This window comes from Cervus elaphus, chromosome 24, assembly GCF_910594005.1.
Source record: "Cervus elaphus chromosome 24, mCerEla1.1, whole genome shotgun sequence".
Classification (NCBI taxonomy): Eukaryota; Metazoa; Chordata; class Mammalia; order Artiodactyla; family Cervidae; genus Cervus; species Cervus elaphus.
The window spans coordinates 68,631,038-68,649,870 of NC_057838.1; the positions used below are offsets into that span (position 1 = coordinate 68,631,038).

An 18,833-nucleotide genomic window follows, 5' to 3' on the forward strand; every position below is an offset into this window, starting at 1 on the left:
AGGGACCCTGTGTGGGTGCTCCCTGGGATCTGAGCTTGGCTGTGGACACCTCCTCACCTCCCTGGCCTGGTCCTGGGGTGGGACAGGAGCTCATCTCAGGCAGCACCCTTTGGACCCTGGGGTGGGGCACCTGCCAAGCAGGGGAGGCGGACGTTTCAGGGGAGGTGTCTGAACAGCCTTTGCTGCTGAAAAGAAACAGGCTGCAGCGTCGCCTGACCACCACGTCGGGAACTGCAGACCAGGCTACTCAAAGAGGGGCCTAGCAGCCCCCCTCCACACCCCGATCACGGTTGGAGACCCTGGGCAGCTGAGAAGAAAATCTTCTCGAGGGAGAGGTAGCCTCGCCAGTGTCCCCCAGGATGGTTGAAGCTGCAGAAATCTGATTCTGTGATCCCTCAACTCCTGACAGCCGAAAAACCTGAAGGGTCCTAGCTGGAGGTCCCTGGGTATCTTAAGACCCCCCTCTGGCCGACACTGCGTGACAGATCAGCCCGGGAGCCCGCTGCCTGGAGATTACAGATGAGGAGACTGAGGCCAGAAAGGGAAGAGGGCTGGTTTCGGGGAAGGGCCCGCCAGCAGGAAGGTGAGGCAGAGCGCGGGCCAGGGTGGGGTTTGGAGCCCCTACTCTGAGCCGCCCAACGCCAGGCCCGGGCAGCCGCCCGCAGCCCACGGCACGGTGGGAGGCCAGGCCTGCAACGGAAGGCTGCCCAGGACTCGCTCCCAGACACAGCACCTTCGGACACTACAGCCTTGCTGTTCGGAGGTGGGGATTAAAAGCACGTTTCTTTCACATTATGGTGAGAGCTGATGGTCACTCCCACAGAACTGCCCTGAAGGGAAATAAGTGTGCCGGCCCGAGGGTGGGCCACTCCTATCCTTAGTCCCAATTCGGCTCCTGACACGTACTAGCTCGTGAAGCTCAGCGGCAGCATCGGACCTAGTGTGCCCATTTTACAGGCGGGGAGACTGAGCTCCAGGGGCACCAGCTTCGGGCTCCCAGCTTTCAGCGCTGCGCTCTGCACTGCTGGCATCCTTTCCCTCCAGCCCTTACTGTTTGGGGGGCCTGGACCAGCTCCTCTCCTCACTGATTCGGGGACCCCTTTCCCAAGCTCAGGGATTCCAGAGCCCAAGTCCCACAGAGGTACCTGACCCCAAGGGAAGGCCCTGCCTCTTCACCCGACGACCTACCTGCGGTCAGCTCAGGGGCCGAGAGGCTCCATCAGGCAAGGTCTTGGGCTGAGGAGGTGGGCAAACAGAGGGTCCCACTGGTGGTCTGGGGTGGGTGACCTGGGTGAGCAGACCCAGCCCGGGGAGCCATGGCCTGCTCCAAGCTGGATGCCTCTGAGGAAGACCCTGCTCCCAGCAGGCCCCACGTGGGGCCACCGGGCTAGAACCTGGAAGCACCCGGAGGGCTCCCACCTTTGTCCCTTGCTCCCCCTCCAAGACGGTCTCCCCAAACACCGTCTCCGAGGCAACTGCCGCTGCTGGAGCCCTCACAAGCCTGGATCACAGAAGGCAGCCGGCGTGGCTCTAAGGGGACAGAGGTTCTGTGAGCAAACAGACACGCAGGCGGAAAAGTGTGGGTGACTCACCCAAGGCACAGGGAAATAGGACACATCGGCGATCTGAGATGGTACAGATGTCCGGCACCTTGGCTCTGGGCCTCAGAATATCTGCTCGTGAGGTCACAATGGCCCTTCCAGCACCACCAAGGTGCCTGGAAACTACGTCCTCCAGAAAAATGCCACCAATTGGGAACATCTCTTGGCAAAACTAGGGTCAGAGGGGTCTCCTTTATCACAGAGCTCACCATCTCTATACAGCGTCATCTGCGAGGCCCTGGACTGTCACAGCTTGGTGCATTTCTATACCTCATTCCAGGCCCTGGAACGCACATCGCCGCTGCTTCTCCATCCTCAAAATGCCACCTCCTCCAGGAAGACTTCCCTGACCACCCCCTCCCTGCCCATCTCCAGTGGAATGAGGTGGTCATTCCTCAGCTGTAATCCTGGCCTCTTCCTACCCTCATCTGGGCACTCTAGGGCAGGTGACCTGCCTCCTTCCAGGCAGCAGCGAATGAGGACCCTGGAAAAGCACTGTCATAGCAACCCTTTATGCTAATTCCAACTATTCTTACATCCTGGAAACAATAATTGTGACTGATATTATGTGTCAAGACCTACAAGACCTTCTAGAACTAACACCCAAAAAAGATGTCCTTTTCATTATAGGGGACTGGAATGTAAAAGTAGGAAGTCAAGAGATACCTGGAGTAACAGGCACATTTGGCCTTGGAGTACAGAATGAAGCAGGGCCAAGGCTAACAGAGTTTTGCCAAGAGAACACACCATCATAGCAAACACCCCCTTTCAACAACACAAGAGAAGACTCTACACATGGACATCACCAGACGGTCAACACTGAAATCAGACTGATTACATTCTTTGCAGCCAAAGATGGAGAAGCTGTATACGGTCAGCAAAAACAAGACCAGGAGCTGACTGTGGCTCAGATCATGAACTCCTTATTGCCAAATTCAGACTTAAATTGAAGAAAGTAGGGAAAACCACTAGACCATTCAGGTATGACCTAAATCAAATCCCTTATGGTTATGTAGTGGAAGTGACAAATAGATTCAAGGGATTAGATCTGATAGAGTGCCTGAAGAACTATGGATGGAGGTTCATGACACTGTACAGGAGATAGGGATCAAGACCATCCCCAAGAAAAAGTAATGCAAAAAGGCAAAATGGTTGTCTGAGGAGGCCTTACAAATAGCCGAGAAAAGAGAAGCGAAAGGCAAAGGAGAAAAGGAAAGATATTCCCATCTGAATGCAGAGTTCCAAAGAATAACAAGGAGAGATAAGAAAGCCTTCCTCAGTGATCAGTGCAAAGAAATAGAGGAAAACAATAGAATGGAAAAGACTAGAGATCTCTTCAAGAAAATTAGAGATACTAAGGGAAAATTTCATGCAAAGATGGGCACAATAAAGGACAGAAATGGTATGGACCTAACAGAAGCAGACATATTAAGAAGAGGTGGCAAGAACACAGAAAAACTATACAAAAAAGATCTTCATGACCCAGATAACCACAGAAGTGTGATCACTCACCTAGAGCCAGACATCCTGGAATGCTAAGTCAAGTGGGCCTTAGGAAGCATCACTACAAACAAAGTTAGTGGGGGTGATGGAATTCCAGCTGAGCTATTTGAAATCCTAAAAGATGATGCTGTGAAAGTGCTGCACTCAATATGCCAGCAAATTTGGAAAACTCAGCAGTGGCCACAGGACTGGAAAAGGCCAGTCCAAAGGACTGGAAAGGGCAATGCCAAAGTATGTTCAAACTACCTCACAATTGCGCTCATCTCACACACTAGCAGAGTAATGCTCAAAATTCTCCAAGACAGGGTTCAATAGTATATGAACCCTGAACTTCCAGATGTTCAAGCTGGATTTAGAAAAGGCAGAGGAACCAGAGATCAAATTGCCAACATCCTCTGGATCATAGAAAAAGCAAGAGAGTTCCAGAAAAACATCTGCTTTATTGTTTACGCCAAAGCCTCTGACTGTGTAGGTCACAACAGACTGTGGAAAATTCTTCAAGAGATGGGAATACCAGACCACCTTACCTGTCCCCTGAGAAATGTGTATGCAGGTCAAGAAGCAACAGTTAGAACCGGACATGGAACGACAGACTGGTTCCAAATTGGGAAAGGAGCATGTCAAGGCTGTATATTGTCACCCTGCTTATTTAATTTTAATGCAGAGTACATCATGTGAAATGCCAGGCTGGATGAAGCACAAGCTGGAATCAAGATTGCCGGGAGAAATGTCAAAAGCCTCAGATATGCAGATGACACCACCCTTATGGCAGAAAATGAAGAAGAACTAAAGAGCCTCTTGATGAAAATTACAGAGGAGAGTGAAAAAGCTGCCTTAAAACTCAACATTCAACAACTACGATCACGGCATCTGGTCCCATCACTTCATGGCAAATAGATGGGGAAACAGTGGAAACATTAAGGGCCTTTATTTTGGGGGGCTCCAAAATCACCACAGATGGTGATTACAGCCATGAAATTAAAAGACTCCTGCTCCTTGGAAGAAAAGCTATGACCAACCTAGATAGCATATTAAAAGGCAGAGACATGACTTTGCTGACAAAGGTCTGTCTAGTCAAAGCTATGGTTTATCCAGTAGTCATGTATGGATGTGGGAGTTGGACTATAAAGAAAGCTGAGTGCCGAAGAATTGATGAGTTTGAACTGTGGTGCTGGAGAAGACTCTTGAGTCCCTTGGACTGCAAGGAGATCCAACTAGTCCATCCTAAAGGAAATCAGTCCTGAATATTCATTGGAAGGGCTGATGCTGAAGCTGAAACTCCAATACTTTGGCCACCTGATGTGAAGAACTGACGCACTAGAAAAAAACCCTGATGCTGGGAAAGATGGAAGGCAGGAGGAGAAGGGGATGACAGAGGATGAGGTGGTTGGATGGCATCACTGACTCGATGGACATGAGCTTGAGCAAGCTCTGGGAGTTGGTGATGGACAGGGAGGCCTGGCGTGCTGCAGTCTATGGGTTTGCAACTGAGCAACTGAACTGAACTGAACTGATTATGTGTCTGGCACTGCTGGCCACTTGATATGATTCTAGCTAACAGTAACTTTAAAATATCATGCTAAATATTTTTCTTCTTTAAATCAGTTTCACTGATTATCGCTGCTCACTTTTTTTCTATAGCCAGTCCAAAGGTAATGGGACTTTAAAGCATTTTCAGAGAGACTGAGAGAAGAAAATGCACTGTTGAAATGCCTCAAATGTATGGAAAAAATCCTCCAGCTGCACAATCAGTTCCGGAGAGAAATACCAGCTCTCTGGGCCAAGCCCACGTGTGCCTGGGGGTGTCACCTGGCACCTGGGTTTCGTATTTTATCTGGTCCTTACCAACCACCCTATGGGATGAAGGATCTTACCCACCTCTGAGACTCAGAGAAATGGATCAATTTAACCAAGGTTGCCCAGCCAGGAAAGGCAGGACTTGAGGGCCCTGAGTCCTCAACTACAGGGCTCTGGGGCATCTCCTGGCCAAGATCTTGAATTTCAGGAGGGACCCCTCTTCAGCTGACACAGGAGGAAACTAAGGCCAGTAGGAGGTAGGGATGTCATTTTGAAAATTCACCAGCTAGGATTAGAACTAGGATTAGACTCTTGAGAGTCCCTTGGGCTGCAAGGAGATCAAACCAGTCAATCCTAAAGGAACCTGAATATTCACTGGAAGAACTGATGCTTAAGCTGAAGCTCCAATACTTTGGCCACCTGATGCGAAGAGCTGACTCAATGGAAAAGACCCTGATGCTGGGAAAGATTGAAGGCTGGAAGGAGAAGGGGGCGACAGAGGATGAGATGGTTGGATGGCATCACCAACTCAAAGGACATGAGTTTGAGTGAACTCTGAGAGTTAGTGAAGGACAGGGAAGCCTGGCATGCTGCCGTCCACGGGGTTACAGAGTCAGACACAGCTGAGCGGCGGAAGAGCAGCAACAGGATTAAAATCCAGGTCTCCCGAGCGGGCCCGGGTCACACACGGCTTCACGACTAGGACCCAGAGGCCTCAACCACAGAGCAGCAGTGACCACAACCTTGCACGCGCTGCGGAGCCTGGACCTTCCCATTTAATCCTGCTCACCTGCTGGGCTGGGGAAATACCGGCCCCTCAGGCCGGCAGCAGCTTTTAACCGTTTACACTCAGACTGTCCCGATCTGAGGTCGGCGGGTGTGGCTAACCTCAGCGAACTGCTGAGAGGCAGAGGAGGGTGTGCAGGGGCGCTGCGTGCCAGCCCGCACCCTTTCTGGGCGTGGTGCCCCCCGCCTGCCTGCATCTCAGCCCTGAGAGCACCCCACCACCACCTCCTCTGAGCGCTCTCACCCTGCCGCCTCCCCCGCAGAGCGTGCCAGGCGCTGCAGTCTGGGACTCAGTTTATTCACCCTGCGCAGAGCCTGGGCCATCTGACAAAGGCTCCTGTCACTGTTGGAGGGGCAAGGATAGCCGAGATCAGGGCCACCGCTATACTCATATCTGAGAAACCTGTTGACTCCTCTCATTGACTCATCTCTCTGTTCGGCCAGTCGGTTCCTGCTGACCCCAGGTGGCCGAGGTGTAGACAAGGTCAGTGGAGAGGAAGGACCCGCCTGGCCTCTGCATGCAGCTCTCTTCTCTCAATTCCCCACAAGTGAGCTGCCTGCCTGCCCCCAGACCTGCCCTTAAGACTCTGCCCCAAACACCCTCTGCCTCATTCCACTTCTGCCTACTGTGCACCACTATCAGAGACTTCAGCTGGAGCCTAACTCTGTCCCTTGTCAGCTGCAAGTCTGGCGCGTCTCTTCCCCTCAGGGCCTCAGCTGCACCATCTGTAAAATGGGCCACCTCACGTTACACAGGGCAGGTACCAGGAAGTGCGCAGTGCGTGCCTGGCTCTGCTCGCGGGAGAAACTGTCCCTGCACTGCATGCAGCTAATCAGCAAACACGGACCGCACCCCTCGTTAGCATCATCCAGTGAAACGCTGGGAAAGGCAGACGTGAACACCCAGGGCTGGTCTGCCAGGCAGAGAAAACACCAAATAAACACTTTCTCCATCCGGTGTCCTGTGTCCAGCCAGCAGCCGAGCCCGCCTGGCACCCCCATCCCCTCCCAAGGCACTTCGCACGCTCCCGAAACCGCGCAAGTCAGCAGAACGAGGTTAGACGTCTCATCAGAGTTGTCTCCTCTTGGGATCTCTGACCGCGCCTGTGATGCTCCTACAAGCGGGTCTGGGTGAGGGCTGGGCTGTCTGATTCTCTTCCCGTGCAAAAGCCTGCTGTCAAAACAACTGCACAATCACCACCTTGAAGGGCCACCTGTGAACACTAAGTCAGCACTCGGACCCAGGCTGGTCCCCAGAGGGAGCAAAAAGCCAGCAGGCCCTTGGGGTCACCATCATCCACGCGGCTCCTCGCCCGCCCCCGAACACTCAGCCCAGCCGCCCAGGCCCCTCGGACCCTGGGGGCCCTAACTCCACGTCACGCCCGGCCGGCCCTTCCATGGGCGGCTTCCTCACCCGGCACGCCCTTCCCCTCTTGCGCCCACCTGGCATGCTTTGTCACTCGAGGCTTCTGGGAAAGCTCTTTGAACTGTGGCTGCCCCAGCATCTTCAAGAGACCCCGCCAATGGACGCCCGACTTGCAGCATCTCCCCGCTGGCCAGGCGGTTCCTAAGCTAGACAGAGCAAGGCTCATCTCTGGGGACCCAAGGCCCAGCGGGGTCCGTGATCCACAGGAAAAGTCCATCACTTCCTGACAACTGAATGAGCAGACTTTCAATTCTCGGTTTTCAGATGCTTACAGGTTTTCCCCAAACTTTCCCTGATATCAAACGGTCTTGCCTGGGCCTTCCCCTGACTCGGCAGGGCTGGAACAGGTTTGAAAAGCATGCAAATTTCTCAAATGGACTGAAAGGGCCAAAGGGAAGACAAAAGTCTGCCCCGCTCTCTGCCCTTAAGTTGGGAGCTGATGTATCTACACAAAGTGATGGGCGTTAAGAGAACCAACCTTTGTAACTGTTTCATAATATGTGTAAATCAAGGCATGACACCAGCCGCCTGAAACTCATACACTGATGTCATTTAGTCTCAGCAGAACTGGGAAAAAAACCCACCAAAATTTAATGCAATTTACATGTTCACACAGGCTCACCTACTGGACTGTAAAATTCTGAAACACTGACACTATGTCTTCCTTGTATTTGTATCACCAGCACTTGTCATGATGCTTATGAACATGACATAGAAGTAATTCATTTAATAAAATCAGGGGGACCCTTCTCCTCAGAAGCCCCACAGGCTGAGTCCCCAGCCATGGTGCTCTCAGGCCTGGCCACGTGGGGGTCCAGGATGTCGGTCATCAGTGCCTGGAAGCAGCCACCTGGGACACGCCAAGCGCTTCTAGTTCTGTCTCTTTTAGAGCAAGAGACTTCACCGCGTGTCTGCCCCGTTTACTGTGACGAACCCCATCCTGAAAGCACTCTCATCACAGCCGGTGTTCAGAAGTCACGCTGATAAGAAATCATCGTCTCAACTTTTTAACACACCAGGCTGCTTTCTCCAACGTGCGCCAGCTCACCCAGTGGGCATCCCCACCCCAGTCCCCGTCTGACAGATGGGGCGACTGAGGCTCACAAGGGGGATGGGACACTCCTGGGGTCGCACAGCCAGGAAGCAGCGGCGGGGGGAGATGCCCAACGTCAACATGTTGTGTGACCTTGGGCAGGGTGCCGTGCCTCTCAGATGCACCTGTGTTTTATCTGGCAACCTCATCTGGAGGGTCTTGTTGTGTGATCAGCCAGGAAATACGGAATCAAACACTCTGGGTGCCTGGTCGGAAAAAGTGAAAAGTGAAAGTGTGAGTCGCTCAGTCGTGTCAGGCGCTTTGTGATCCCGTGGACTGTAGCCCGCCGGGCTCCTCTGTCCATGGGCTTCTCCAGGCAAGAATGCTGGAGTGGGATGCCATGCCCTCCTCCAGGGGATCTTCCCGCCCAGAAAAGACTAGGGTGGCAGCAAGACAAGCAGAGGCTCACTGATACTCGACTCTGAAAACAGACCTAAGGGCCACATTCCTCACTGCGGCAGGACTCAGCAAGGGAGCCTGGGCCCCAGTGGGCTCTCAGAGCTGGGGAGAGGGGAGGGGGAGAGAAATGGGGCGGCGGGAGCTTGGGGGTGAGGAGGGTAGGGGCCGGGGGGGCAGGAGAGGCCCCCGTGTGAGGTCCCACAGAGGGCGGGCCAGGCTGCCGTGGGGGCAGCCCCCTTCCTAAGGATGCAGACCCTGAGGGGCAGTGTGCTTCCAGCTCTCACAGAGAGCACCCCACTCACAGAGGGTGACCCTCGCACTCGGCCACCGGCTCTGAAACGGCAGAGCTGACGTCCGTGGGCAAGGCTCAGCATGGCCAGGCCAGCAGCCACCCTAGGGAGGTGATTCCAGACACCCCTGGTCTTACCCGGCAGGCTCAGGGCCCAGAGAAGGGGAGGGACTTGTCCGAGGTGCCCCAGCAAATGGGTAAATAAAGGAGGTGCTGGAGGGGGCTTCCCCCCAGGGAGCCAGGCCGACGGGGCCCTGGGGCTGGGAGGGGCCCATTTTGCTTTAGGAGCCTGGGCTTCTGGACCTGCTGTCTCCTGGCTGAGCTCAGACTAACGGATAACAGTATCTTCCAGAAACCTCTCAGGTTTCACCACGGTGAGAGGCTCTGGTGTTCGAAAGGCCACATCAGCTTCTGTGATCTTGCGATGTATAATCAGAAAGATAAAGTTGGTCCTCATCCCAGGTTCCAGCACAGACTTCCTAAAACCCTAGGAATTTCCTAAGTGGCCAGAGTGAGCAAGGTGTCTTTTGTTATGTTAATGAGGCGACTGCGGAGGCAGCTAAGGAAAGGGGCCTGGTTGCCAGGAGAACTCACCAGTGATTAGAGGGCTGGAATTTTCAGTCCCACGACCCCACAGCCCTGCGGAATGGGAGAGGGGCTGGAGGTGGAATCAATCATGCCTAGGTGATGAAGCCTCCAGAAAGTCCCAAAAGGACAGGGTTTGGGGAGCTTCTGGTTGGTGGACATGGGGAGATTCGGGGACACGGAGCGGGCATGGAAGCCCCGCGCTTTCCCCAGGCCTTGCCTGTGGGTCTCATCCGTTTCCTAGGTTACACCTTCAATCTGAAACCGGTGATTCTCTGAGGTCGGTGAGCTGCTGGAGCCAATTAACGCAACTCAAGGAGGGTCGGAGGAGCCTAGAAGTCCTAGCCATCAGGCTGAAGGGTGGTGGTGGGGGGTAGTCTGGAGGGACTGAGTCCTTCCCCTAGGGAATCTGAGTGTCTACCACAGGAGTTTGAGCAAAGTCCAAGAGACAGAGAAGGGCAGGGGAGCCTGGAGTGCTGCAGTCCATGGGGCCACAAAGAGTCGGACACGACCGAGTGACCGAACGAGACCCACAGGACCAGCGTCAGTACTGACTACGTTGTGGGACGCTCAGCCGGCCTTGGAGAGCTGCGTGGTGCTGTCGGGGGAGGAACCGCAATGTTAGAGGCATCAGCTCTCTTCTGGAAGAAATCCCGGTGTGATCCCCGGTGGGGCTCAGAGCTGAGATGGGAAGACGCATCCAAGGAATCTCCTCTTGGCCTGAGACCCCGAGGTCCGGAGGCTTCCCAGCAGCTCTGAATTCGACTAGATGCTGAAGCTGTGGTTCCTCCCAGGCCCCGTCCGGATATGCACTGACCTCAAGCTGGCCACCACCGCCTTCAGCCCCACGACTCTCCCCTGTCGCTTGGGGACAGTAAGAACTACGAGATAGAACAATGCAAGTACTACAGGCGGGAGGCCTTTCTGAGAACTGCAAACGGCCGCACCTGCTATCGTCCATGTGCTCAGCCTATCCTGATAGAGGCATCAAAGGTATTAACAATAATAGCAGCAAGAGGAAGACCAATTATAGTAAGTACCACTTGCAGTAACTGCCCTGCGCCGGTTGTTGTACTGAGAACTTTCACAGTTTTTCTCCCCCGATCCTCCCAACAACCGGAGAAGGGAGATTCTATATCACCTCTATTTTGACTGAAGCCCCTGGGGCCCAGAGAGGTCAAGCGACAGGCCCTGGGTCACAAAGAGCAAGACAGAGGCCAAAAGACATTTACAAGTGCTCCAGTGGTTAAGAATCCATCTTGCAAGGCAGGGGACATGGGTTAGATCCCTGGCCCAGGAAAATTCCATACGCTGCTGAGCAACTAAGCCTGAGCGCCACAACTAAGACCCGAGCATCCAAAGAAATAAAACAAATATGTTAAAATACACGTGTGCTGTGTGTGCTAAGTCGATTCAGTCACGTCCGACTCTTTGCAACCTTATGGACGTTAGCCCACCAGGCTCCTCTGTCCATGGGATTCTCCAGGCAAGAATACTGGAATAGGTCGCTGTGCCTTCCTCCAGGGGATCTTCCCAGCCTAGGGACTGAATCCACGTTTCTTATGTCTCCTAGCATTGTCAGGCAGGTTCTTTACCACTAGTTCAGTTCAGTTCAGTCACTCAGTCACGTCCAATTCTTTGTGACCCCGTGAACTGCAGCACGCCAGGCCTCCCTGTCCATCACCAACTCCTGGAGTCTACTCAAACTCACGTCCATTGAGTCGGTGATGCCATCCAACCATCTCACCCTCTGTCGTCCCCTTCTCCTCCTGCCTTCAATCTTTCCCAGCATCAGGGTCTTTTCCAATGAGTTCTTCGCATGAGGTGGCCAAAGTACTGGAGTTTCAGCTTCAGCATCAGTCCTTCCGATGAACCCAGGACAGCTCTCCTCTGGGATGGACTGGTTGGATCTCCTTTGCCAGTGTCATCTCATATATATAAAGACATTTACACTCAGACTCACTGTGAGAATAGGTCTTAAACATACCTCTCCTCTCTCTAAAGAGTGTATTTATCAGCCTTGGAGGAGGAGGTCTAGGATTCACAGCATTTTTGTTTCCTAAGTTCTTATGTCCTTCCCCGCAAAAGGAGGCTGGTAGACTGGGAGCAGCGCCTCTGGGATCAAAGTGGGAGTGAAAGTGAAAGTCGCTCAGTCGTGTCCGACTCTTTGGGACCCCAAGGACTATACAGTCCATGGAATTCTCCAGGCCAGGATACTGGGGTGGGTAGCCTTTCCCTTCTCCAGGGGATCTTCCCAACCCAGGAATCAAATGGGTCTCCTGCATTGCAGGCGGATTTTTTACCAGCTGAGTTACCAGGGAAGCCCCCTCCTCTGGGATGAATTGGTCTAAATCTTCTGTGCCCTAAGACCCTGAAGGTACGTTCCCCAGGGACGTGCCACCTGTCTCTCAAGGACTGCGGGCTGTCTCTGATGACAGCAGGGTAATTTCTGGAGGGTCAATAATTTGGCAGCAGGTGCCAGCATCTTAAGAACGCACAGCCCCTTCAGGCTAGTGATGCCAATTTCCTGATCAGATCAACGTGCAAAATGTCTGCTGCCTACAGTCTTGCGAGATGAAAAGTTCTGGAGACTACCCGACAACGTGAACACACCTAACACGACTGAAATGTAGACTTAAAGTGGTGAGGACTGCAGGCTTTATGTTAAGTGTATTTTACCACAATTAAAAATAGAAGAGAAAAAAAAAAGTTCACAGCAGAGTAGTTTTCAAGAAAGAAACTGCACACGGCCCATCTCTCCTCACTAGGGGATTACTTAAAGAAATGATAGTTTAGCCAGACAAATGAAAGCAACCTAGAACAGGGGGTCCACAAACTGCACCCCTCCTGCCCCCACCAGATTCAGCACAGCTTTTGTAAATAAAGTTTTATTGGCACGGAGCACCATCCGTCCTTTGCCTGTTGGGTTGGCTGGGTTCTAGCTGCAACCGCAGACGTGAGATCACATGGGCCCCGAAGCCCACAGTACATACTGGCCAACCTTTAAAAAGTTTGCCAACCCTGGAGATAGAAGACCCAAGACCCCAAAAGACTCCTAGAAATAGTTTGGGGGAGGTGTGGTGGGAGAAACTGGCCCCTAAAGAGCCATATTATGAGTTTAGTTTGGAAAGGAAAATTTTAAATAAGGCCCATTACCCACATGCTGCTAAATGCACCATTGGGTTGGTTATCTCTGGATGGCAGGACCGGAGATGAACTTGGTTTTCTTCTTAGGAGTTTTCTGTGCTCTCCGAATTTCTGTATGAAAAGCAGGTAACTTCTCAACACCAGAGGAAATCATTAAGTGACGGAGGGGAGGTGTTAACGAAATGCCACACCGACACTGAAACTGCAATAGCAATGGACAAAATCAAGACATTGTACACCTTAAATTTACACTCCCATTGTGTGTCAAAGGTATCTCAATTTTTAAAAAATCGCACAACATAATCAGGGCAAATAATTTTCTGCCTAGGCCCTTCGAAGCAGCAAGTACTTTGGCGGGTGGTCGCCGGCTGCCTGTTCTGACACCCCCACCCCTGTCAGAGTTTACAGGCTGGGGCGGGCTGGGGTGGGGATGGTGGAGGAGGTGCAGGTGGAGAAGGCCCACGGGAATTCTCACGATAAGCCCAGAGAGACGCCCCCTTCCTCAGATTCCGGGGCACCCAAGAAGGTGGATCTGATTTTCAGGTGGGGGGCGTTGTTCAGGGATCCCACCCGGGAGAGGAGATAAGAAATGCTACTGTCTGCTGGCCCCAACTTTGTGAGGCGCTCCAGCCCTCCCCAACCCCAGTGGGAGGACCAGGCATTACCCCTGATTCTCCAACCTCCTCCCCCCCAGGGCTCTTCCTGGTCCTTTCACAAGAGGGTGGGGAAGAGGCAGCTTCGAGAGGCTCGGTCAGGGACCGCCCTTGAGGTCACACAGCTGGCCAGGGGTGGAGGCCGCATCCGAGCCCAGCCTGGCTGACTCTCTAGCTCCATGGACTTTCCACCACACGGGTTGCCCGCTGGGTCAGGAATGCCACTTTTGGTGGGTTCATTAGTAACACGGGGCCTCCTGACCAGCCGACAGACACGCACACATTGGTCAGGTCCTCAACTCTGTGGGGGCCCCTGAGTGATCACTGTCCCCTTTCTCCGGGGGGAACTGAAGTCCGGACACCCGGTGGGGCTGAGACCTCAGAGAAGGCAACTGTTCTCTAAAGACACCGCCCTCCAAACCCCGCTGCCTGCCAGTCCGGGGGCCAGGGAGACCTGGCAGGAAGACTAAACCGAGAGGGCTGCTCGGAGGAGGGGTCAGATAGGCCTCTCTTGTCAAATGGGCTCCCACCAAGTGTGGCCGGATCAGCAAGCCTCGGAAGAGAGGAACTGTGGCCTGTCTCCGTGGATCGCCTCTAAGGGCCAAGCCCCTTGCACAAGAGTGTCTTTATCTGGAGCAGAATGCACATTCCAGCTTCAGGGCGGTAGGCACCTGGCTTCCAGGCTGCTCTGGGCTACTTATTAACCAGTGAGAGGCCTTGGGGGGAAGGGCTGAGACAGAGTCTGCTCCAGCCTGGGGGCGGGGGTGAGGGAGGGCCCAGCTGGCTGGTGTGGGCACCAGTCAGATCCACCAGGGTTCACGTCCTGTGTGACCTGGGGGTGAGGGGGCAGTCGGTTCACCGCTCTGAGCCTGTTTCCCCATCTGTGCGGTGGAGCACCACCATGGCACGGACGCTCACTGGGAGGACCTCAGGCATCCTCGGTGCTAGCGGTGTCTGACACAGAGACGGCGCAGGGCTTGGGGGTCACTTCCACGCAAGGCAGCGCAGTGCGCGTCCCAGGGCCACCGCGGGAGAAAACCCACTATCATTCAAACCCTCGGAGCACGGTGAACGTTGCTGAAGAGTTCCGTAAATGTTCGAGATGATTCCTCCTGCTATTTATGACTGTGGGGACTCCGGAGGCCTGACCCAGAGCGGAGGCAGCTCCGTGCCGCTTGGCAGCTGGTCAGGGAGGTGTCCGGAACCACCGGGGATGTGCCAGCCTGGCTCTCTGCACCTGAAGTCCAGCCACGAAGGACAGGTCTTGGGTGGGGCCAGGGCCGGTGGCTGCCAGTGACAGAGACCCAGGGCTGGGGGCTTGCTGGCGGGGTGGCATCGGATCCACCAAGGGTCTTCGGGCGTTTCTCCCAGTCCTGGCTTCCCAGGTGACCCCAGTCAACCAAACCCAGCCCTGGGGAGCTCGATGCCCAGGAGAAATTTCTGCCTAGGAAGCCAGGTTTTCAAATTCCAGACCAAGATGTACTAGTCGGTCATGAAATCAACCGAGGGGGCAGGGTGATCGTTGTTATGAAGGAGAACAGGACAGAACAGAGTCCGACAAGCGGTGAGGCTACGCGTCTAACTTTGTGAAACTTTGGTTTCAGTTTCACGGGTGTAAGCACTCGCCGCATCCTGTCATGAAGTGTGTTTCTTACTGAATGTCACGACTCAAAGACTTCTTTGAAAACCCCTAGGGGCTTCCCTGGTGGCTTAGATGGTAAAGAATCTGCCTGCAAAAAAAAAAAAAAAAAAAAAGAATCTGCCTGCAATGTGGGAGACCCGGGTTCGATCTCTGGGTAGGGAAGATCCCCTGGAGAAGGGCATGTCAATCCAGCCCAGTATTCTTGCTCAGAGAATCCCATGGACAGAGGAGGTTGGCGGGGGTCCAGTCTGTGGGGTCACAATGAGTTGGACACGACTGAGCGCGCACACACACAGTGAGGATGTTTAAATCAAGGCTTAGAAGGCAACTGCAGAAAAGTGGCTTCAGTCAGGTTCCTGCCCCCATCAAACCCTTTTTAAAAATACCATTGAAGTTAGTCAGAAAGAGAAAGATAAATATCGTACATGAATGCATGCACACGGAATCTAGAAAGACGGTACTGATGAACTTATCTGAAGGGCACCAATGGAGATGCAGACACAGAGAGCAGACTTGTGGAAACAGTGGAGGAAGGAGAAAAGAGTGAAAGTGAAAGTCGCTCTGTTGTGCCCGACTCTCTGTGAACCCATGGACTACACAATCCATCGAATTCTCCAGGCCTTCTCCAGGCCAGAATACTGGAGTGGGTAGCCTTTCCCTTCTCCAGGGGATCTTCCCAACCCAGGGATGGAACCTGGGTCTCCGGCATTGCAGGCTGAGCCACGGGGGAAGCCCAGAGGAAGGAGGGGGTAGGACAAATTGAGAGAATAGCATGGAAACATCCGCCTCGCCGTGTGGGAAATAAACAGCGAGTGGGGACGCCCTGTGTGACACAGGGGCCTCCAGCCAGTGCTCTGTGACAACCTGAGGGGTGGGTGGGGCGGGAGACGGGAGGCCAACTCCGGAGGGGCGGGACATAGGTATACCCGTGGCTGATTCATGCTGGTAGACGGCAGAGGCCAATACAACACTGTAAAGCAATCATCCTCCAATAAAAGCAAAAAAAGAGAAAGAAAGAAAAAAAGCATATTGTGATCCTGAACTGGGGTGGAGGCGGGGGAAGTTCTGTATACACTAGACAATCAGCAAAACGCTATTAACGTCGATTAGATAACAGAACCGTGTCAATGTTAGATGTTCCAGGGCTGATCACCGTGGGCTTGCAGAGAATGAACGGCCTTGCTCTCACGAAAGGCAGGAGAAGGATGAGAGGTAAAGGGCATCACGCCCGAAACTCCCGGCAGAGGCAACCAGCATAAATGCGAACGCGGCTGTTTTCACAGCTCACGGCAAAGCCACGAAGCCAAGGACGAAACTGCTCCCAGTGGGAAGACTCAATGAAAGGACATACAGGGCCTCACTGTAACATTCTTGCAACTTCCCTAAGGTTTTCCTTTTTTTTTTTTTTAAATAAAGAGAAAATGCAATGAAAAGATGACTGGGACGGCAGCCCCCTTCCTCGAGCATCCTGGGAGCTGGGAGCCGAGCAACAGCCCCTTCCACACGTGCTGGGCCCCGAACCTCAGCATCGACCCCGCGAGGGTCCCCTCAGTGCCTGGTGCAGAGCCGGGCGGGGAGCCGGGCCAGGACCCCGGAGTCAGTGCTCAGCAGCTCTGCAGGGCCGTCTCCCTGCCACCAACGTGCACAGGTGGCCAAGCAGGGCTGGGGACCCGGCTCCCCGAGGTGACCCACGGACAGGGTCCTGGACATCCCGAGGTGACCTGCGGACAGGGTCCAGGACATCCCCAGGTGACCTAGGACAGGGTCCAGGACATCCCCAGGTGACCTGCGGACAGGGTCCTGGACATCCCCAGGTGACCTGCGGACAGGGTCCAGGACATCCCCAGGTGACCTGCGGACAGGGTCCTGGACATCCCCAGGTGACCTGCGGACAGGGTCCTGGACATCCCCAGGTGACCTGCGGACAGGGTCCTGGCGCTTCGATCTGGGATCTTGCACCCCGCCACCCCCTGCGGGTCCCTGCCACCCATGGCGAGACACCGTGATCACGGGGGAGGTCAGACGCCACTTACGTTTTGGAGGCTTCTCACAAAGCGCTGTTGCTCTGGACCTGTGGCGAGGAGAGGCAGCAGAGAAGGGAAGAAGAGATCTGGTCAGGGTGTGAGGCACGCAGGACCCCGGGGTCTGTTCCCCACATGACCACGCAGCCCGCAGCGCTGGGGGCAGCAACGCTGAGTCAGATCCTTACTGAGCGTCTACTATGTCAGGCACTGCTCTAGGCCCTGGGAACTGTCCACATCTGGCGGGCACTTGGCGCTTCCACACACACTCACACACGAGTGCACACACACACACACCACGTGTTCACGCACGGGCACACACTCACACACCCCTCGCCCGGGTGCAGGGTCCCTAAAATAGTCAGGGCTGAGAAGCAGAGCTGGGAGGGGCAGTCAGGAGGGGGAAAGGCTCTCCTTGCTGTCTGAGAAGGGGAAAGCGACCCCCACCCCCAGCTCGAACCCCAAAACCTGCGCTCAGCCACGCGCCCGGGGCTGTGAGTGACTGTCTAGATGAAGAATGTATTAATAACACTCATCCCCTGGTTAGAGGCTAAGCTGCCGTGCACTAGGGACACCTGTTGAACTGGGCTGGGTCAAGTGGTCCCTGGATGTGACTGACTCTCAAAACCTTTTTTTTTTTTTTCTAAATAGACCACTTCAGTTCTTTGGGGCTCTGTCTGGGAAACAAGGAGAGTGGGGGTGGATCCTATCTGCCTCTCATTCCACCAGCAGAGCTGTGCTGGAAGGCTCTCCCAGTTTCCGGGATTAAAAAAATGCAGAAAACCAGGAAGTGCTTCCTTATCAAGGAAGGCCTCACACTTCGATGAACAGTTAAATGGATTAGTGGGGGCGGTGGGGGGGAGGGGTTGTTAGAGCAGAGAGGCCTCCAGGACTGGGCACTTACTTCCTCTTTGTACCTGCAGCCCTGCCCATGGGGCCTCTTTCCCAGACTCCGAGCTGGGTTCCAGCAATCTACGGGGCCCCCGTCCCCCCAGGCTCAGACAGGCACCCGCTGTGTCCCGGGCGCTGGGTGTAGGAAGGCTGAGTCAGTTATTTATTGAGCATCGACTACACGGGAGGCACTGTTGGAGGCCCTGGGAGCCTAGTAGTGAATAAGACAGCTGAGGGCCCCACTCTCCTGGAGCCTGGAATCCATGGCGGAGGCTGACGAGGATACCATCGAGGCTTCCTTCTCTGGGTGGACATGTGGCTCTGTGAACTCTGGGTGGATTAGCAATGTCTGCAGCGGGTGCGGGTGGTGGAAATGGCACGGCTATTATCCGGGACCATGCCCAGGGAAGAGGGACAAAGGGGGTGAGGACAGTAGCGTGTTCAGTGCACAATTACAGGAGCGATGCTCATGGAACCAGATGCAGGGGAGGATAATCTGGCCTGAAGTGAGACCTTAGCAGGTGCATGATGCCGGCCCAGCCCGGAGAAGAGGGAAAACGGCACCTAGTCCCTTTATATCAAGCTAGTGTGTGGGCACCTGGACCCATTTTTCTGGGTCTGTTCCCTGCATCTATTCTCCCTGGAGATCCCACCACCGCCCCTCTCAGCCCACAGGGTTCTGGGTGGGCTCAGCCCACCTCCTGCTTCCAGGAGTGGGCACGTGAGCTGGACTGAGCCCATCAGAGGGCTGTCATGACTGACTCCAGGACAGGCACAGGACCAAGACTGGACGCTGAGAAGGATGACAGGGGCTTGTACGGAAAATCCTGGGAGAAAAGGAAAGCTCTCTCCAGGCTGAGATGGCTCTGCTGGGGGTGGGGTGGGTAATACCGTGCAGCTGGGGGCACCCAGGGAGGGTGGGGCCACCAGAGGGGCGACACGGGGCACAGAAACAAGTGAGAAAGAAATGGAGCCCCTGCGACGCTTCTCAGCACCTGGA

At 54.4% G+C, this 18,833-nt stretch overlaps 1 protein-coding gene across 5 annotated transcripts in view; it reads right to left on the reverse strand.

Annotated features, from left to right (window-relative positions):
* The window catches only part of SLC6A6 (solute carrier family 6 member 6), an 82,236-nt gene that overhangs the window by 53,550 nt on the left and 9,853 nt on the right, over nucleotides 1–18,833 (reverse strand). For 3 of the 5 annotated variants that reach the window (XM_043885757.1, XM_043885756.1, XM_043885755.1), the window contains exon 2: nucleotides 16,955–16,992. The exons of 1 other annotated variant lie outside the window; for it this stretch is intronic. The gene's annotated coding sequence lies outside the window, so the exon portion shown is untranslated. Of the gene's footprint in view, nucleotides 1–780; nucleotides 785–7,147; nucleotides 7,153–16,954; nucleotides 16,993–18,833 lie in introns of those variants that run through there. One more of the 5 variants, XM_043885758.1, reaches the window with a different exon arrangement.